General features: G+C 43.6%; 1 protein-coding gene across 8 annotated transcripts in view; it reads left to right on the plus strand.

Annotated features, from left to right (window-relative positions):
* Positions 1-20440, plus strand: part of Mamld1 (mastermind like domain containing 1) — a 119622-nt gene that overhangs the window by 71543 nt on the left and 27639 nt on the right. The gene's annotated exons all lie outside the window — the stretch shown is intronic.

The following is a 20440-nucleotide window of genomic DNA, read 5'->3' on the forward strand; positions in this document are numbered from 1 at the left end:
CATCTGCCCTTTACAAACAGAGAAACTGAGGTTCAGAGAGTTGCGGTGCCTTGCCCAGAGTCACACAGTTAGCAAGTGATGGAGCAAGATCTTAAAGCCAGGGGGTCTCGCTGCAGAGCCTATGCTCTTCTTAAAATTACTTTCTACTTTCACTTCTCTCACCCCCTCACCTCCTCCAGTCATTTCAATCATTAGATCTGGCTGATATTCCCTGATAGCATCTATCACAGTTCCTGCTTTTCATTGCTCTGATCCTTATCTGTCTTAGTTAGCTATGCTGTGTAACCAATTACCCCAGCGCCCCAACTTCTAGTCACAGACCTGCATTAGCTCAGTTTCTGCAAGTCAGGAATCCTGCTATGACTTATCAGGGTCTCCAGGCTCAGAATCTCGCAGAAGGCTGCAGTCTTCTCCAGGCTCTGTGAGGAAGGACATACTTCCAAACACACTTAGGTGGTGGTTGGCAGGAAGCACTTCCTTGCAGGCTGTTGGACTGAGCCCATAGCTCCTCAGGGGCTACGGGACCACTTTGATCCCTCACCACATGACCATCATAGAGTATCTCACAACATGGCAGCTGGCTTCATCCAAGCAGCTGAGACAGTGGTGCCAACAAGCTGCAGGGGCAGGGGCATGGGTGGAAATGTGCCAACAAGTCAGAAGTCACAGTCTCTATAACCTAGTCTATGTCTTCTTCACTAGATGGCAGCCACAAGGATTGCATGAAGGTGTGAATACCAGCAGGCAGGGCTCCATGGGCACCGTGGCACAGCTCTGCCTGCTTGGAATATTGTCAATCTCGGTCTTGCTTTCCATTGTTCTAGCCTTGCCCAAGGCTGGCCCCTCTTGATTCGTTGTGTGAAATCATACAGTCAACCCTTAACCTATTCCCCGCAGTGAATCAACCATTGCTCTAAGAGTTGCCTTGCTAAACCAGTGATCTAATTCTGTTCCCCACTTTCTCAGAAGTCCCCAAAGGCCCATAGCCTGTCCCCACCAACCTCCTTAGACACAGAGCCTGCAGGGTCCTGCTTTGTGCTTGCTTTCTACAACCTTCAAGTGCTTGTAGTAGTTGCCCTACTCTGTGCAGACTTAGCCTTTAGCTCCGCTGTTCCTTGCACCTGAATTTCCCTTCCTCCCTTTTCTCTCTTTCTGGTCCAGCTCCTTAAGCCTCGGGCACTGTCCTGTCAGGAAGCATTCTCCTGACTGTCCTCAATGCTTCTACTTCCCACTCCCTGCAATGCCTCCCTCTTCTGTAGAACAGAAGGACCTGCCCCAAGAGAAGAACCTATCAGGGGCTGACCTCTTTTATTCCAGGGTGACCAGGGCAATTCCCTAGGGAGAGGCCTTTTCTGTTGAGATCCAATGAAGCCTAACCACTCAGAGTGCTTGGGCTGGAAATTGGTTGTTTCTTGGATGCATACAGCGGGCAGAGTTCCCAAGAGGGTGGCCAGGTTGAGTGGCATGAAGACAGACACAGCAGGCAGGCAGGACAGGACAGGGCCCCTGGGAGCTTGAGCCCTTGTCTGCAGCTCAGGAGCACCGTGGTTTGATTTCATTATAGGGCTGTTACCGTCTGTTCACATGAACTTCTGCAGCTATCTTGGGGAGCCCCAGTGTCTCACTAGCAGGCATGACCCTTGCCCCAGGCACATTTCACCATCTAACATTGGGAGCCTCTTTGTTTTGTTTCTTCTGCAATTGGGTGTAGTCAGAGCCTGGCGATGTTGCCCCAGAGCCACCTTAGCTGGCTCAGAGGGAGAATTCTTAATGATTGGCGATATGAAAATTGCACCCAACCAGTTATCTAGATGCAAGTGGAGAAAGTGCTCAGGAGAAAGACTGAGCAGCTGTGCTCTCCACGGCTAGGAGCACAGAAAGGGCTCCAGAGACCTCAACCAGCAGAGGCAAGAGGCTGGGCTCCCACAGGGGATGCAATTGCCACCAGAAGCCACCTTCCCAGGCCAGGCATGGGACTCAGTATTTCGCCTGCCTTTGCTCATTTTAGTCCTTGGAGGCAGCGGGGGGGGGGGGGCTGTTATCATTGTCTTTCTTGTCAGAAAAGAGAGGTGCTGAGAGGTCATCAGTGGCCTACAGTCCCCACGGAAAGTCACACAGCAGAGTCTGACTGCAGAGCTCATGCACATACTTACAGAGCGTAAGGCGCTGTCTCCGGAACTTTCCATTCCTCCTCTCACTCTTGCCTGTTCCCTCCTCTACAAAATGGGGGTGACGAGAAGTCTTTGGGGGATTATGTGTAGCCATCAGAAGCACTTGGAACAGGGCTTGACCGAGAGCATTTTCTTTCTACCACTCTGACTGTTTTCAGGGGCTAAGATGTGGTTCTCCAAACCAGGGGCTGTGTCAGGAGATAGAATGTGAGCAGCACTCTCTGGACCCCGTGCCCGCCATGAGGTTTTACAGGAACTGTGGGACCTGCACACCTTATGGGCTCATCCTGTTCTAGGCCCTGCCCCTCCCGAGAACGCCAGACCCGAGGGAAAATGACCATGTTGCCTCAACAGACTGCATCTCCCCACCTCTTGAGCTCTTTGTTCTTGTGTTCTCTCCCTACCCTTCTCCCAGCTCATTTCTCCACATGCAGCCAAAATGCATCAACACATTCTGTCTCAGGGTCCTTCCCATTAAAGTTAAGGCCTAAGGGTTCCACTATGCCACTCTTCCAGGGGAGAAAAAACAGAAAGGAACGGCAAGTATTTGAGGTGAGAGCTGGTGTCCCTGTATAAAAACAGATACCGACTCCAGAGCTGAAAAATATGTGCATCTCGCTTCCAGCAAGGTAAACAAACTTCCCAGGTTTTACTGATGGCCAAGGCAAGCCTCCAAAAACACACATCACCTAATGATACAGCGCTTCTTCGCTTGCAACACTTCCCCTGAAGGACAGTGGTTCCCATGCGAAGGCTGGAGATTCATTTGAATCTGGATCTTAGTTTTTGAAAAGAATAGTTTCTAAATGTAAGGTGAGAAACAAGCTCTTGAGGGAGCAGAAATATCCAACACACACACACACACACACACACACACACACACACACACACACACCCGCTGTCTATAGGAGCGCCTCCTTATTTGAGGCCTAGTATCTCTCAGTTTATGGGATTTCACTGTACCAGTTAAAGACCCAATTTCAATGGACCATTCACTTCCACTTAAGGCAAAAGGCAAATGCCCTCTGGCTTCAAGGAAGCAGTTCAGCAGGGCAGGGTGTGGGGTACAATTGCTGTAGGTGCAGAGGGAGCTAAGGTTCCATCTGGTTGCCAGCACTGACTGAGACAGAGCCATGAGCAGTGTTCCTTTACACCTCTGAGCCTAAGCTGAAATGGGGATAGGCCTGGACCCCCAAGCAGAGCACTGGAAAGACGAAGGAGATGTAACTTCTAGGAACAGTGCCTGCCCACACTCAGCCAGGACCAGTGCAGGCCGGCGGCCCTAGATCTGAAATGCCTGTGCTCAAATGACTTTCCAATCGCACACATGTAGAACCTGAGAAAGGGGACATGGTGCAAATATGAAGTATCACACAACACCCCCGGTAGATGTGGCCGCAGCATCTTACTACTGTTGCAGCAAAGTATGAATATTTAAGTTCAGGTCAAATATTGCCCCCAAATAAATTTGGCACCAAATTTATAAAAATAATGTTGGCTTTTAGAACTTTTTGTACCTGAAATTACAGTTAGAGATGTGCACCTGATTGTTGAGGGCGGGATCTTTAACTCGTCCATGACATCCAGCCCTAGCTTGTTAGGATTTTAGTGACCCCAAATCACTTCACCGTATTCCTCACCTTAACCCCAGACCAGGTGACATAGCTGTAGCTGTTTTTAATCACAGGGAGGTGAAAGGAATTTCACTGCTGTGATTTGATGCCTCTTCGGCCTGAAGACTATAAGAGACTGTGAGACAGTTCGGTTTTACCATCAGCCACTGGAGAATGGAACACATATTTCCTCACAGAGGAAAACAAGTCCAGTTGTGAGAGGCGGCCTCCGACCAGAGTGCTCTCGGCTGGCGTGTACTGAAGCCCCACTCAGCCCTGCAGGGCTGGGAATGTGGCTGCATGGGGAGGAGGGATGTGGATGGTGGCCAGTTGGAATAAGAACAAAAAGTCCTGGAATCTGATCCTTGAGGCAGGCCTCGAGGCACAGGGGGAAGAGGGCAGCTGCAGAGAAATAGACCAAGAGGCACATGATGTTGTTTTGACAAATTTTGAGAGGAGAGAGAAAGGAGAACTTAGCCTGCCTTGGAGAAGGCTGGATTAAGCCCCTACTGGGTCTGCTCTGCTTTCTTTTTTTTAACAAGAAGCCTCACCTCAGTTTAGGCAGCAGTACTCAGGCGGTGAGCTCTCACTGTTTGCCTTCCCAGAGGGACTAGGCCTGGGAGGGGGTCTGGGCAGCTCCATGTGAGATGGAGCCCATGCCTGGCACACTGGCCCCTCCAAAGTGCAGCACTCCAAGCCTCTAAGGCTCCCAGCAGGCCCTGAGTCTGCACCCAAGGCTAAGTTCTCTTCAATTCCAGGCATAGAAAGCTGAGGTGCTAGGAGCCGTGTGGATGATGAGTGACCAGAGGATGAATTTAGGGGAGACAGGAGGAAGAATTAAGGATCCAACCCCAGTGGCTTGGAGCAGGCTGAGGCCATCTGCCACTTGAAGACCCATAGATAATGACAGTGGGTAAGGCAGAGGCTGTGTACAAGAGTGACAGTGAAAGACAGACTTGCTGGCCTGCTGGTACCAAGGCCTCCGGGAATATGGTCTTGCTCAGTCGAGGCATCAAGGGCTTGGTATTTCTTGTCTGCCTTGTTTCTGGAGCCTTGCTCAAAGGAGACCTCAGACGGATGCCACAGCACACAGAGCACCTACCTGAAGGGATGCCTCCTCTCCCGCCCTTTGCCTCCACCACCCACCCCCACCCACAAAGCCTCCAAAAAGAATCTGCAGAAACCCAAGATTTCCTTTTAGTTTGGGCTTCTAAGGCTGGAGTAGCCTGTTCACTCGCACATAGCGTTTAATTACCACTGTCTCAATTAGGACTGCAAATGAAATTCTCTATGTATGTACCATGACCTCCCGCTGAAAACAAAAATGATCAAGCCATGTTAGTGAGGCTCAGAGAATTCCTTATTCTAATCAAAGCCTCTGCGCCCTTTTCAGCTAGAGTCAGGATCGCTCAGCATTTTCACAGTGACCTTTAACTTGCTGAGATGCATAACCCTCATCAAATCAGCTGTACCATATGTTGTCCAAGAAAGGCCTGTCGGCTTAGACTTGCCAGCCCTTCCACTCCCTTCCCTGGGTTCTTCTCCCGAGGGAAAGGGTTGGGAGAAGGCAGTGCTGCTGGCCAAGCTCACAGAGAAGGTTCCTGATGTTTTGTATTTCAGTGATTCTAGTAGAGAGCATCCAGGATTTCGTTTCCAAGTTAGCCCAGGAGAAATGCAAGAGCCGAGGCCCCGGGGGGAAAGCTCTGGGCTGTCCACCAGTCAACTGGCAACTAAAGAAGGGCCTCCACCCCCAGATGAAGAATGGGGGGATCCGAAAGGCAGATTGCAAAAAGCCGGAGGGTCAGAGCCTGGGGCCTGCCCTGCATACATCTTCTCCCTCAGACCGGGATGTGTTCTCCTGTGGGAGCATTCTGATTGTGTTCCTAAACATGATCATAGGCTCAAGCTTAGTTTCCCCTTTCTGTCTAAATTGAGCCACAAAGAGCTATTTAATTTGGGAAAAAATATTTTGGCCACTTTGAGAGGAACTATGATGACGCCCAGTATAAAATACATTTTGGAAATTCGGGGACTCATATCTCAGTGTTGCACTGCCAGGAAATGAAATGTCAAAGCCTGCTGAGTTTGGGCAATGCAGGCTCAGTGCTTACTGATTTTACCAAGAATCAATTTGTGTTTTCAGTTTCTTTTTTGATTTCCTGTGCCATTAGCAATCCTCTCTTAATGCTTCCCTCTCAGATCCTTTCCTGGGCCCCCTATCAGGGGTTTGGAAGTCTTTTCTCAGTTTATTTGTACCTTTAGCCTGTTGTGGCTCTTGAAGGCAGGCAAATCCCACTGCCGGGGCCTGCTTTGTAAGGCACCTGTGTGTACTCTGACCCTGTTGCTTCTGACTTAAAAGGGATAGCAGGAAGTAGAAGATAGTCTCCCTCCCATATCTGTGGATTCTGTTCCTGCAGATTCTTCCAACTCTGGATGGAAAAGAGGTTTTTGTTTAATTGCATCTGTGCTGAACGTGTACAGACTTTCTCTTGCTATTATTCCCTAAACAATAGAGTATGACAACTGGTTCCATAGCATTTGCACTGCACATACTGTAAGTAATGTAGAGATGATGTCAAGTGTACAGAAGGATGTGGGTATGTTCTGTGCATGTACAACACCATTTTATGTAAGGGACTTGAGCACCCAAGGACTTAAGGATCTGAGGGAAATCCTGGGACCAACCTACCATGGACAGCATGGGACAAAGGTACTTATCAGGTTGAAAGCACCCCACTACACCACCCCAAAGAAAGTTTCTACTTTTTTAAAGGAGTTGAAACAGTTTGGGGTTGCATTTGATTTTGTTATTTTGCCCACAATGACACCACTCCCTTTGCTTCTTGTATTGTGTTGTACTTTTTCTTTGCTGAATGAGGGCTTCTCAAGGGAGTTTCCCCTCATCCAAAGCAGGGAGGTTGTTAAAACCTGAAAACAACCTAAAGGGCCACAGAGATCTCCCCACTCACCTCCAGACCCACCTCTGTGGCTGTCCTGATCCCCATTTGAACAGCAGCTTCTAAGAGAGTGAGTAGAATGAAGGGTCCCCGTTTATCTGGTTCCTCAAACTTTTTTTGAGCAGGTTTCGCATTAGAAACCTGGAAAAGGTGCGGCTGGCACTCACACAGATGAAAGGCACAGTTTCAGTTGTGCAGGTGGACAGTCAGGCTGGTTGTGCAACGTTGTAAAAATTTAATGTCACTGAATTGTACAATTTGCGAAGGTTAAAATGGCCCGTTTGGGGCTATATATAGCCGTGCACTGTACAACAACGTCTCTGTCAACAACAAATCAAATTGATGAGAGTAGTCCCATAAGGTTATAATGGATCTGAAAAACTCCCATCACCTAGCGACATCGTAGCTGTCGTAGCTCTATGTTATGCCCCTTGAAGGTTGTGTCTGGTGCATTGGGCATTATGTTGTGTGGGGGGGCACCACTCACTGTAAAAGATCCACTGTGCCACCAGTCATATAAAAGGATAGTGTGTACAGTCAGTTATGAACAGAAATTGGCCCTCATTCTTGATGATAATAATAAATGAGACTGTTGCTAGTTGATGTGTTTGCCATGCGGTACTTTTTACTTATGCTGTGAATGGCATGCCCTTTACGATGGCAGTGGCCACCTGCAGCTTATGCGGAACAAGTCTCTTGATTGCATCGGAGGCCACGTCATATGATTGACCTGTACCATCTAGGCTTACATAAGCATATTTGGGGACGTTCCTGTAAAGACAAATCACCCAGTGACAGGCTTCTCAGAATGACCCCATCATTTAAGTGACACATGACTGGATGTCTTACCAAAATATTTTAAGAAGAAAAAAAACACCTGCAGTTTTTTGCTAATCCCCTGCTAATCACAAGCAGTATTTCCTTTTCCAGTATTATTAGTGTGCAATCTAGAAGTGGCAGCAGGAGGAGCTGCCCAGTTCCCATCTTAGGGCAAGGCAGAATTGGCTGTGTGTCTACCCATCGGGTTGTATGGGCCATCTGAGTTTCCTGCGTGCCTGAGCCAGATGCATGTAAGTTCAATGCAGGATGGAATTACTGGGCCCACACAGGGCTTAGAAATAACTTTCCTGATCAGCTGAACAAACAGGCTGTCCTTCTTTAGGCATTTTGGAGAAATGACAACATGTGGGCAGGAGGACAAAGAAATGACTGTAAATAGAGATGACATCTCTCTTGTGAATGGGAAAAGAAACCAGCTTCCTTTATTGGCTCATTGGCGCACTCATGAGACTAGAAATACCAGGATGACTCAGTTTGCTGAGTAATACAGGAGCCATCAGAATGATCCTAGTGACTTGCCATCTTGAACTGGCTCTCTGTGTAAATTGGCCCTCTAGAGCAAAAGCTGGGCTTTGGAATAGAGTGCTGGAAAAGGCTAAAGCTCTCAACTACAATGAGAACTGGATGCTAAGGCCTTGGCACTGACACATAAAGTAGGAAATATGTATCTCTTGCACTTCCTTTGACCAGTGCCCACATGGCTTTTAGAAACTTGATATACTCAGTCATTAATGGCATTGCTCATGCCCTATCTCACAAGGCCTTTGGTTTCTGCTTCTCTGGGTTTGGTGATGTCCACTTCTTAATGAGAGTTATTTGCATCTTGCCTGCTGCCCACCTCGATTACATGTTCCTTAGCCACAGAAAGATGCCTTATATAACTCGTAAGTGGCACCTGAAGGGGCCTTTGAATGGATGAGCAGAATGAACCAATAATGAGGTGCATCTGCTAGCCTTTGTAGAATGTTAAGTTCTTGTGTGTTTTAGGGTAACTGCTGATAGCAACTGTCAGTCTTCAAGGCTTAGGAGATTGATGAACTCATATTCTCATGTTAGGCAGAAGGGAGAACTTTGCCTCTCCATACAGAGCCTCCGAAGCGTTTTTCTGGTCTTGTTGGGCTTGTTGCTACAGCACTTGTGCAATGTTGGAATACATGTACTTCTTGCACTCCCAACAAATAACAGTTTTGTACTTCTGGTAGTAATTGCACTGGTTTTGTTATTGCTACTGCTGCTGCTGTTGTCACCATTTAATGCAATTTGCAGGGACAAAACAAGAGTTTTGATTGCCTTTTCACATACCACAGTGATAGCCACACAGGATAAGAAAAACCAAAAAAACAAAAACAAAAAAAAAACTAACTTAGAAATTCAAGCCACTAATTTTATTGGTTTTGCCCACTTAAGATTCATTCATCCCACTCCTAACATAAACCAATCAATTCCAGTCAGTCCTGAGAGCAGGGAGTGGTCTTCATTTATCCACAGTATATTGATAACTCCACTATTTCTTTCTGAGTAGCACAGAATCAAATGAACATGTTCCAAAAGTTGTTTAGCCTATGTTCTCCTGCTATACTTAAAATGTAACTTACAAGAGTGCTTGATTGTATTTAAATGAGCTTTGCATTAGCTTTCTGTTGCTAGGCTAAATACCCGAGGCAATCAACTTAAAAGGAGGAAAGGTTTATTTTGGCTCACAGTTTCAGACGTTTCAGTCCATGGTTGGTTGGCTCCATTGCTTTAGGGCCTGTGACAAGGCCAAACATCATGGCAAGAAGCACAAGATGAAGCAAAGCTGCTCACCAAAAAAGAGAGAAAAGAGGGGCCAGCGTCCCAATATCCCCTTCGTGGGCATGCCCTCAATGACCTACCTTGTTTCCACTAAGCCCTGCCACCTTCCAGTAGCACCACAGCCTGGTGATTAAGCCTTTACCATAATGGGCCTTTGGGGAACATTCAAAATCTAAACTATAGCAAGCTCCAAGCACTTGTTTTTTAAGAAAATTACAACGTTCACTTTATTAGCTTGCAAGCACAGGTTCCACATTCCTTGCAGAAATTATCTCTTTGGATTTTTGTTTTTGTTATTTTGACAGCTACATTGCTATTTTCTTTAATTTCCTTTATTAACTTTTAATTTGGAGGTGTCTTCTGTAGCAGAACAATTATATCACAAAGATTTTCCTTCTTCCACCCCACCTACCCAGAAAGGACACCTGATTGCCTACTAATTGTTATAGTTCAAGAGTGATATAGATAAAACGAGCAGAATGTGTTTGCAAGGCAGCCTCTGACAAGAGCCTTGGCCATGGTGATTCCTTCTGAATTAATAGAGATCTGGGATCAGACAGATCTGTTCTGCCTACCTCTTTCTTCAGCAGCTAGTGGGCAGTACCACTTTTTCAAACTTGGAAGTTACTTCATACCACAAAGGGCAAGATTATAACCAAGGACTCAGCTGTTGATAACAGGACATGTTAGGGTTTGGATCAGAATTGTTCCCTAGGAAGTTCCTGTGTTGAAGGCTTTGTCCCCAGCGCAGCAGTATTCAGCAGTCGGGAAGTTGGATGTTGAGTGGATCATAAGAGATATAATCTCATTAATGGATTCATTCGTTGATGGATTCATAGCTGAATGGGCTACTGGGAGGTGATCCTTAAGAGGCAGGGCCCAGTTGGAAGATATAGGTCCTTAAGGGTATGCTCTTGGAGGTCACATTTCACCCTCAGCCTTTCTCTCTCCTCCTCCTCCTCCCCCCACCTCCTCCTCTTCTCTCTTCTCCTTCCAGGTTGTCATGTGGCATCCTCGCCATGATATTCTGCCTTACCACGGGCTCAGAAACAAAAGAGCCAAGCGACAATGGACTGAAAGCCCTGGAGTCATGAACCCAAATAAACTCTTTCTTCTTTTTTTTTTGTTTGTTTTTTTTTGTCTTTTTTAAAATTAATTTTATTGGTACATCTTAGGTATACAATATAATGACATTCATCATTGAAACTTTGCAACATTACATAATCTCCCTTGGTTCTTATTTTTCCCCCTTCCCCTGCCCTCCCTTCAACCCCTCCATCCCTGCCTATTTACAAAGACTTTGTTTCCATTTTTTCATTTTCTCATATTAATTCCATTTCCCTCTTTCCTTTCCCCTACCCCTCGCAATTCCCCTTCCCCTTTGCCCCTTTTCTTCCTATTTCACAATATCTATTATACCTTTTAGTCCTTATTTACACTTTCAGTTTCTCATACCAGAGAAACTATTTAGTATTTACACATGTGTGTCCTGTTTATTTCACTTAAGAGTATGGCCTCAATGTGCATCCATTTAGCTATAAATGTCTCTGATTTCTCATTCTTTACGGCTGAGTAGTATTGCATTTTATAAAAAAAAAACCAAAACACATTTTCTTTATCCAGTCTACAGTTCATGGGCATTTGGGCTGCTTCCAAGTTTTAGCTATAGCAAATTGTGCTGCTACGAACATGGGTGCACATATATCACTGTGGTATGATTCTTTTAATACTTTGGGGAAGATACCCAGCAGGGGAATAGGTGGGTCAAATGGGGCTTCCAGTCCTAGTTCTTTGAGGTATCTCCATAGTGATTTCCACAGTGATTGCACCAGTCTGCACTCCCGCGAGCAGTGGAGCAGGGTTCCTCTTTCCCCACAACCCCGCCAGCATTTGTTATTGGTTGATTTCATGATAGCAGCCATTCTTTCTGGGGTAAGGAGGAATCTCAGCATTGTTTTCATTTGCATCTCTCCAATGACCAGTGATGTTGAACATTTTTTCATATGTTTATTTGCTATTTCTACTTCTTTGTTTGAGAAATGTCTGTTCATTTCAGATGCCCATTTTTAGATTGGGTCTTTAAATTTGGAAGGTCTGATTTTTTAAAGTTCTTTATAGATTCTAGATAGTAGACCTTTGTCTGAGGAACAACAGGTGAAGAATTTTTTCATACATTGTGGGTTGTCTCTTCACACAGTTGGTGGTTTCTCTTGCTGTCCAGAAGCTTTTTAATAAGAAGAGATCCCACTTGTTGATTAGTTGTGCTAGTTCACAGGCAACTGAGGTTTTGTTCATAAAATCTTTCCTACACCAGTGCCTTCAAGATTTCCACCTAACTTATCTTCCAGCAACTTTAGTGTTTCTGTTTTAATATTTAGATCTTTAATCCACTTCTATCTTAGTTTAGTGCATGGTGATAGATATGGGTCTAGTTTTAATCTTTGGCAGGTGGAAATCCAGTTTTTCCAGCACCATTAATTAAATAGGCTATCTTTCCTCCAGTGAGGGTGGTTGGCACTTTGTCAAAGATGAGGTGGCTGAGTGTGTCTGGGGTTGTTTCTGCATCTTCTAATCTATTCCACAGATCCTTGGGTCTGTTTCTTTGCCAGTACCATGCTGTTTTTATCACAGTAGCTTTGTAGTATAGTTTCAAGTTGGGGGTTGTGATACTCCCTGCCATGTCTCTGTTGCCTAGAATTGCTTTTGCTATTCTAGGTCTCTTCTTGTTCCAAATGAATTTTTGGATTGTTTTCTCAAGGTCCATGTAACATGCTGCTGGAATTTCAATTGGGATTGCATTGAATCTATATAGCAGTTTTAGAAGTATGGCCATTTTCACTATGTTGATCCTTCCTACCCAGGAGCAGGGGATGTCTTTCCATTTTCTGATATCGTCTTCAATCACTCTTTTCAGAGTGCTACAGTTTTCAGAGAAGAGGCCTTTGATTTCTTTCATTAGGTTGATTCCTAGGTATTTCAGTTTTTTGGATGCTATTGTGAAAGGAATTGTTTGCCCTATTTCTGTCTCAGTAAGTCTATTGTTCGTGTAGAGGAAAGCAATTGATTTTTTGTGTGTTGACCTTGTATCCAGCTACTTTACTGAATTTGGTTATTAAGTCTAGAAGACCTTTGGTGGAGTTCTTGGGGTCTTCTATATAGAGTATCATGTCATCTGCAAATAATAACAATTTGACTTCTTCATTTCCTATCTTTATTCCTTTTATTTCTTCCTCTTGTCTAATTGCTGTGGCTAATGTTTCCAAGATTATACTGAACAGGAGTGGTGATAGTGGACATCCTTGTTCCTGATTTTAGTGTGAAGGATTTCAGTTTTTGACCATTTAGTATGATATTGGCTGTTGGTTTTTCATAGATGGTTTCTATCAGATTGAGATAGAGACCATCTATTCCAATTTTTTGTAGGGTTTTTATCATAAATATGTGTTGGATTTTGTCAAATGCTTTTTCTGCATTTATTGAGATGATCATATCATTTTTCTCCTTGGCTCTATTGATATAGTGTATTACATTGATTGATTTGTGTATGTTGAACCATCCCTGCATCCCTGGGATGAATCCTACTTGGTCAGGGTGTATGATCTTCTTGATGATCTTCTGCATTCTATTTGCCGGTATCTTATTGAGGATTTTTGCATCTATGTTCATTAGTGAGATTGGCCTATAGTTCTCTTTTTCGGTTGGGTCTTTCTCTGCTTTGGGGATCAAGGTGATGTTTGCTTCCAGGAATGAATTCGGGAGTATTGCTTTCCTCTCAGTTTCATTGAAGAGTTTAAACAGTAGTGGCAGTATTTCCTCCCTAAATGTCTTGTATAATTCAGCAGTGAAGCCATCAGGACCCGGGCTTTTCTTAGTTGATAAGTTTTTAATTATGTTTTTGATTTCATTGATTGATATTGGGTTGTTTAGAATTTTTAGGTCTTCTTCATTCAACTTTGGTAATTCATACTTATCTAGGAATCTGTCCATTTCGTCTGTGTTTTCCGTCTTCCTGGTGTATAGGTTCTCAAAGTAGGTATTTATGATTCTCTGGATTTCTGCTGGGTCTGTTGTAATTTCACCCTTTTCATTCCTAATTGCATGGATTTGGACCTTTTCTTTCCATTTTCTGATTAGGTTGGCTAAGGGTTTGTCAATTTTGTTGATTCTTTCGAAGAACCAACTCTTGGCTTCATTGACTTTTTGTATCATTCGCTTCATCTGCATTGCATTGATTTCTGCTCTGATCTTTATAATTTCCTCCCTTGTATGTGCTTTGGGTTTGTCCTGCTCTTCTTTTTCTAGAAAAGAAGCTTGAGGTTCAGCATCAGGTTGTTTAATTGGGCTTGCTCTGTTTTCCTAATATGAGTATTCACTGCTATGAATTTCCCTCATAAGACTACTTTCATTGTGTCCCATTGATTCCAATATGTTGATTGTAATTTAATTGTAGGAACTGTCTGATGTCTTCTTTAATTTCCTCTGTGACCCATTGGTTATTCAGAAGTGTGTTGTTCAATTTTCTTGTGTTTATCAAATTCTTGTCGTTTCTTTTGCTATGGATCTCCTATGTCATCGCACTATGGTCTGATCATATACAGGGGATAACTTCAATTCCTTTACACTTACTTAAACATGTTCTATGAGTGAGTATCTGGTCTATTTTGGAGAACAACCCATGTGCAGCTGAAAAGAATATGTACTCTGATTTTGTGGGGTGGAACACTCTGTAAAATCTGTTAAGTTCATTTGTTCAAGAGTTTGAGTTCTAGTATTTCATTGCTTATTTTTTGTCTAATTGATCTATCTATTTGTGACAGTGGGGTATTAAAGTCCCCCACAACTATTGTATTATTGCTTATTTGATTTTTCATGTCCGTTAGTATTTGTTTTCTATAGTTGGGCTGACTAGTGTTTGGTGTATATATATATTAATGATTGTCATCTCTTCTTCTTGGATTGTTCCCTTTACAAGGATGTAGTGTCCTTCTTTGTCTCTCTTTATCAGTGTTGGTTTGAAATCCACTTGATCTGCAAAGAGGATAGCTACTCCTGCTTTTCAGGGGGTTCCTGTCACATGGTGCATTGTTTTCCACCCTTTAACTCTCAGTCTATAAGTTTCTTTTTGAATTAAGTGTGTTTCTTGTATGTTCCAAATTGTTGGATCTTGCTTCTTGGCCCATTCTGCCAGTCTATTTCTTTTGATTGGTGAATTGAGACCATTAACATTGATGGTTACAACTGATACATATTGACTTATCCTTGTCACGACTTTTTCTTTTTGTTGGATTCTCCTCCTTTGTGTTTAATTTCTTGTCGTGCCCAATGGATTCATTCCGCTGGGCTTCCTGGGGTTGTGATCCTTGTTGTCTTTTCCTAGGATATTGTCTAAAATTTTTTGGAGTGCTAGTTTGGTATTCATGAAGTTCCCAAGGTTCTCTTTGTCATGAAAATATCTTATTTCTCCATCAATTTTGAAAGATAGTTTTGCAGGGTACCTCAATCTGGGTTGGAGGCTGTTTTCCTTTAGGGCTTGGAATACATCACTCCAAGCTCTTCTTGCCTTGAGGGTTTGCATTGAGAAGTCTGCTGTGATCCTGATGGGCTTTCCTTTGTATGTGATTTGTTTCTTTTCTCTGCTTGTAGAATTTTGTTCTTCTGTTGGTTTTCTGGAATTTTAACTATTATATACCTATGTGTATAATTTTTTTGATCAAGGCTAATTGGAGTCCTATATGCCTCACTTATCTGTATGTCAAGTTCTTTTCCCCTGCTTGGGAAGTTTTCTGCCATCATTTCTGTGAACAGTTTTTTTAATGTTGTTTGCACTCTCTCCTGTTTCTTCATTGACTCTAATCAGTCTTATGTTATTCTTCTTTGCATCGTCTAGTAGGTGATGGATGGATTGATTTCTCATGGTCCCTTACTATTTAAAAAAAATTTTTTTTCCTGGTCACTAATTGCAATCTTATCTTGTATATCTGAAAATCTGTCCTCACATTGACTCATTCTGCTGCATAACCTTTCAGTGGAGTTTTTAATCTCCTGCAAATATGTTTGCATCTGTTTTATGGATTCCATTTGTTTCCTACTTTGGGATTCCATCATGTTCCTCAACTCCTGTATTTTTTTTTAATCTATGTCCTCTCCAGATTTATTAATCATGTCTGGCACTATGGGCACAATCTCTGCTGTTATCTGAGAAATTATTTCTGATTTCATTTTTTCCAGATCCTCTTTCATTGCCAGTTCATGTAATCCAGGTGGTTGAGTATCAGATTCTTCCATCTCATTTACCTTTTTGGTTGCTTTAGGTGATCTGGAAGTCTGGTTTTGAGACTTGTTTACGTGTCTTCTCATTTCAAGGGGGGGGATCACACCTTTTCTTCTTTAAGTTGAGTACTCTCAGGTATTTTGCCACAGCAACAGAAAGCTGACTAACAAACTATGTTGGTCAGCTTTTGAAATGATGGTATGGCCTCAGGAATTTACAAAGCTCCATCAAGTCCCTGCTATAAGCAATAAATCTTCTTGTAAGTTATCAGAGATAGACTGACATTCAGTTTGGATTTTATAATCCTTTATTAAGACAAATTACAAAATCTTTAGGTTGATCAACATTCTACTCCAATAGAGCCCCTCAAGGCTAACACGTCCTTCAGAAATTTGAAGATAACAGTGATATTCCCAATGAATCTACACACACACACACACACACACACACTTGTTATTTGGTCCTATCCTGGATGCTTGCTTATGAACTGAGCATAGGGCACTGACATGATGCACCTTTCATAAGGCTCTACTATACTGACTGAAGTGCTCCCGGGGCATTTGGAGACCAGAAGGCTCACTTTCCTTGTTCCCAACAATCTGCTTTGTTCCTGCCTCCTTACCACCCATTTGCAAGGGTTGTATCCACACCCCCATGTGCACTCCCTGAGTTTATTGTCTATGCCAGATCCAACTCATAACTTCCTTTCTGTGTATACACTGAGATTGATAAGCATTTCTCTATAACCCTGTACTTAATTGGTGCCTATTTTCGACCCTTCCAGTGCATACTTTGATTTCATATTAGACTAGGGATTGAGAAAAAGACTGAACTCTCACAGCTATTTTTGGAGTAATCAGCTACCTACACAGCAACATCATTTATAGGCTCTCAGGTTTTTTTTTCATGATTATCTCTGAAATCAAATCTTGAATTTCTGGTATGTTCTTGGACTTTTCAAAGGATTTAAAAATTCAGGAGCTTGGTTCCAATAATTGCTTTTAGGAGATAGCACTGCCTAGTTTTTATAGATGAATTCCAGTTTGGATCATCAATTATTTTCTTCACAGAAACCCACAAAGTACATATTCAAGTTTGCATCGGAATTGAATATGATCCAGAAATTCTTAATGTTGTTAAGCTAGACTACTGCTTCTAAAATGTGTATCACATTCAACTAATGCATTTTAAGAGCTTGGGTAACACACTTCAGGTCTGATGGAAGAATCCAAGATTGTGATATTTGATCTCCACTGGATGCGTTTGCTGGAGTGTGTTGGACAGTTCAGGTGTGTCAAATTTCTCTTTAAATAAACTGGCCTATCGATAAAGAAACGTGACTCAAGGCTGAGCAACAGTCCTCGGCCCCATCATTAGAAATAGGGTCTTTTCTAATGTGAAGGAATTGAGAGCAGACCCCACACAGGGGCCAGAGTAGATTCTTTGCCACTTAGAATGTGTCCATTTGCCAGTAGCAGACAGTTCAGTTACTGGCTTAAATAATGGAGGGGACCTAATGAATCCTGTAAGTGAAAGTCCAGTGGATGAGGAGACTTCAGTGTTGATTTGAATCAATAAACAGTGCAACAGTTTCACCAAAGATGCTGTTTCTTTCTGCCCATCTATTCGTCTTTCCTAGCGTGGGCTTCATCCTGTAGCTAGCTCCCCCTTGTGGACGCACAATAGCAGCCAGCTACTCCAAGGGCTTCCAGCTTCCTCCTAACCCCATTTCAGAGAGTAGGAGAAGTGCTTGAGAATCTATCAAAAGAACAAGGAAGCTTCTTTCCCAGAACCTCCTGGGAACTTTGAGTTTATTGGCCTGAATTGATTATATGGCTACTGGAATGCTTCATGTCAGCCAAGCTAAGTGCCCTTCCTCTAGAGCCTTAGGTAGAGCCAGGAGGTTCTTGCAAAGCCCCCAGTGCCCCATCTCTTTCAACCAGGCCCCACCTCATAACAGCAAGTCAGTTGTAAAGCCTCATAATCCAATCATCTTCCAAAAGCCCCACCTATGATTGCATGAGCCTTTGGGGGCCATCCAGCTATAAACCACAACAACCATCCATATGGTCCTTGGCCACACAGGAGTAACAAGGCCCGTCTGGGAGTCAAGTGCTCCTTGTTCTTTGGGACTCACTCCTCTGTTCTGTATAATGAAAGGAAAGGGACTGGATGAAACCAGGAGTTCTCCCATTGGAGTGTGCTCTGGCAAACTAGCTAAAATGCAAATGATTGGGTTCCACCCCCATAGTTTCTGATTCTATAGGTGTGTGTGGGACTTGGGAATTTGCATTTCTAACAGTTCCCAAGGGATGCTACTGCCACTGCTCCAAGACCCCAACTTTGAGAACCTCTGGTGTAGGTGATCCCTGAGCCCTTCCAGTCCTAACATTTAGTACTCTGGGATTTTATGAAGTGTGATCAAAATATATGGTGAATATCTAAAAATGTTTAAATGTATTAGGTTAAAAGACACATTGGCATTAATCTCCCACAAAATAGTTATCCCATCATTATTGCAACTTTCTGAAACAGCTCTAGAAGTCCTTTTTTGTGAATGTCTTTTTGAGGTGTGATTAAAAAAAAAAAAAAAAAATATATATATATATATATATATATAGTGAATACTGCTGCCCAGTGCCATCAAACGAAAAGGCAGGCTCACAAGAACACTACAGTCTCTCCTCATCTACCTTATTCACTGGATCTGGCACCATGCAATTTCTGGCTCTTCATCAAAGTCAAAATGACCACTGTCTTAGTTACTTTCTCGTTGCTGGGACGAAATACCCAACACTCACAGGTTGAAGGAGGAGAGGTTTATTTTGTCTCACAGTTTGTAGAGTTTCAGTCCATAGTTGTCTTTTTACAAGGTAGGGTAGCATGGCACAGGGTCATCACAGAGGAGAAACAGTCCATGGCAGGCAGGAGGCAGAGAAGAACCACACCCATAGTGACCCATGTTTTCCCACCAGGCTTCATCTCCCAACATCACACCCAACTATAAACTCATCAGTGGACTAATCCAGTATCACACCCATGATCCAGTCCCCACCCAAATGCCCCACCCATGAGCACGTGAGGCTGCGGGGCGGCGGGGGGGGGGGGGGACACCTAGATATAAGCCATAACAATCATAAAAAGTAAACGTTTTGAATTTATTCAGGTCATTGAGGCAGCCACCACAGCACAACAAAAGACTTCCAGAGCTGCTTCAGAAAGTGACAAAAATGATGCGATATGTGTGTTCAAAGTGAAGTGGAAGATTTTGAGGGGGATTCATGGCAATGTGTCTTACTGTAATAAATTGTGTTAATTTAAATATTCACCATAGTTTTCCATCACGTCATAAGTTGTATACTAGCTTAGGACACAATCTTTTATAAATAGGACACACCCACCTCTATCATGTGAACAGCTGAAAACACCTCAGAACTCTGCTTTGGTTTACAGTAATCATTTTTGACAAGTGATGGTGAAGTTAAGGATGCTTTTGGACTTCAGGGAAGTTAATTTACTGGTTGAAACAGTTAAGACCAGAAATATGAAGGTTGCTCACCCCGTCCTCCAACCCCCTCTTCACTGCAGGATAGCACTCTGTGTGATGACTGTGTGACTCTTTCCAGGGCCACCCTAGTTCTCTAGGCCATACTTTGCAAGCATTCTCCCTATTTGATTGGTATCCACCAGGTCTTAGAATAGGAATAGTGCTGGGGAAGCTGTGATGCAGACAGAGTTGGTTTGAGAACTTTGTGCCCAGGCTCACCTGGCCACATCTATTCTCCTTTCAAGTCACAAGCTAACCTCTCTGCCTCTAATCCCAGGTCAAGTTCTCCTGGTATTCATTCTGTAGCACCCTGCAGGGCTCCTTTATGACATTTATCAGCCTTTATTATTGTTTCAGCGTTTCTCCATCACCCTATCTGCCTTGCTTGTCAGTGCTGTCACAACACAGGCCCTAGGTCATGGTATATGCTCAGTAAATATGTGTTGCACAAGTAGTGTGAACAGCAGCCTGTGAGTAGATGCCAGCCACAGTATTTTATTACAGTGGGTAACCACTGATCAATTTCTACAACATATCACACAGCCTCCACTTGTGGGTGTGCCAAAGAAATGAAACACACGAGGCATCTGCAGAAACAAACACACTAGTAGGGAATCCCAGTGATCCTGGCATCTACAGCCACTTCTTTCACAGCCTTCCCCTTTCCCTCTGGAAACCTGGTGCCCACTGGGGGCCCGGGCATCTCACTGCCAGGCACTCACGGACTCCTCTCTCAAGACATCAGACCCTCGAGCATCCAGTTCCTTCCTCCCCAACTCTCACACAGTTTGTAGATTGGCACTTGGGCGAAGGCAGTAGAGGCCCCCTGGACTCACAGAATGCCCAGCACAACAGGGCCTGGGGAGCTGATCTGGGTGAGCCATGCACTTTCCCCCTGGGGAAGTGGGATTCCGTGAGACTATGAAATGATCGGCCCCAAGTCAATGGCCTGATTCTCCTGACTTCTGGCTAAAAATCCAGGCTCTTGCACTCTGCATCCTGAGTCTATCTGTAGGCAGCTTCAAATCTGGGGATAGGATATGCATTCACTACACTCTTTCCAATTTATCATCACTGCTTTAATTCTCTGCCATTAAATATAATTTTATAATTAAATCAAGCCAAACAAAACACTTAAAATAATTTCTTTAGGGAAGGTAGGTAATAAAATCCACAAACCCACTAAAATTTTATCCCATATATGTTGAATTTGAAGGCTTTGTCTGTGTTTAATGTAGCTTATGGAT

The sequence above is a fragment of the Heterocephalus glaber genome, unplaced genomic scaffold, assembly GCF_053883595.1.
Source record: "Heterocephalus glaber isolate CG9 unplaced genomic scaffold, H.glaber_assembly_v1.0 deba00001066, whole genome shotgun sequence".
NCBI classification, from domain to species: domain Eukaryota; kingdom Metazoa; phylum Chordata; class Mammalia; order Rodentia; family Bathyergidae; genus Heterocephalus; species Heterocephalus glaber.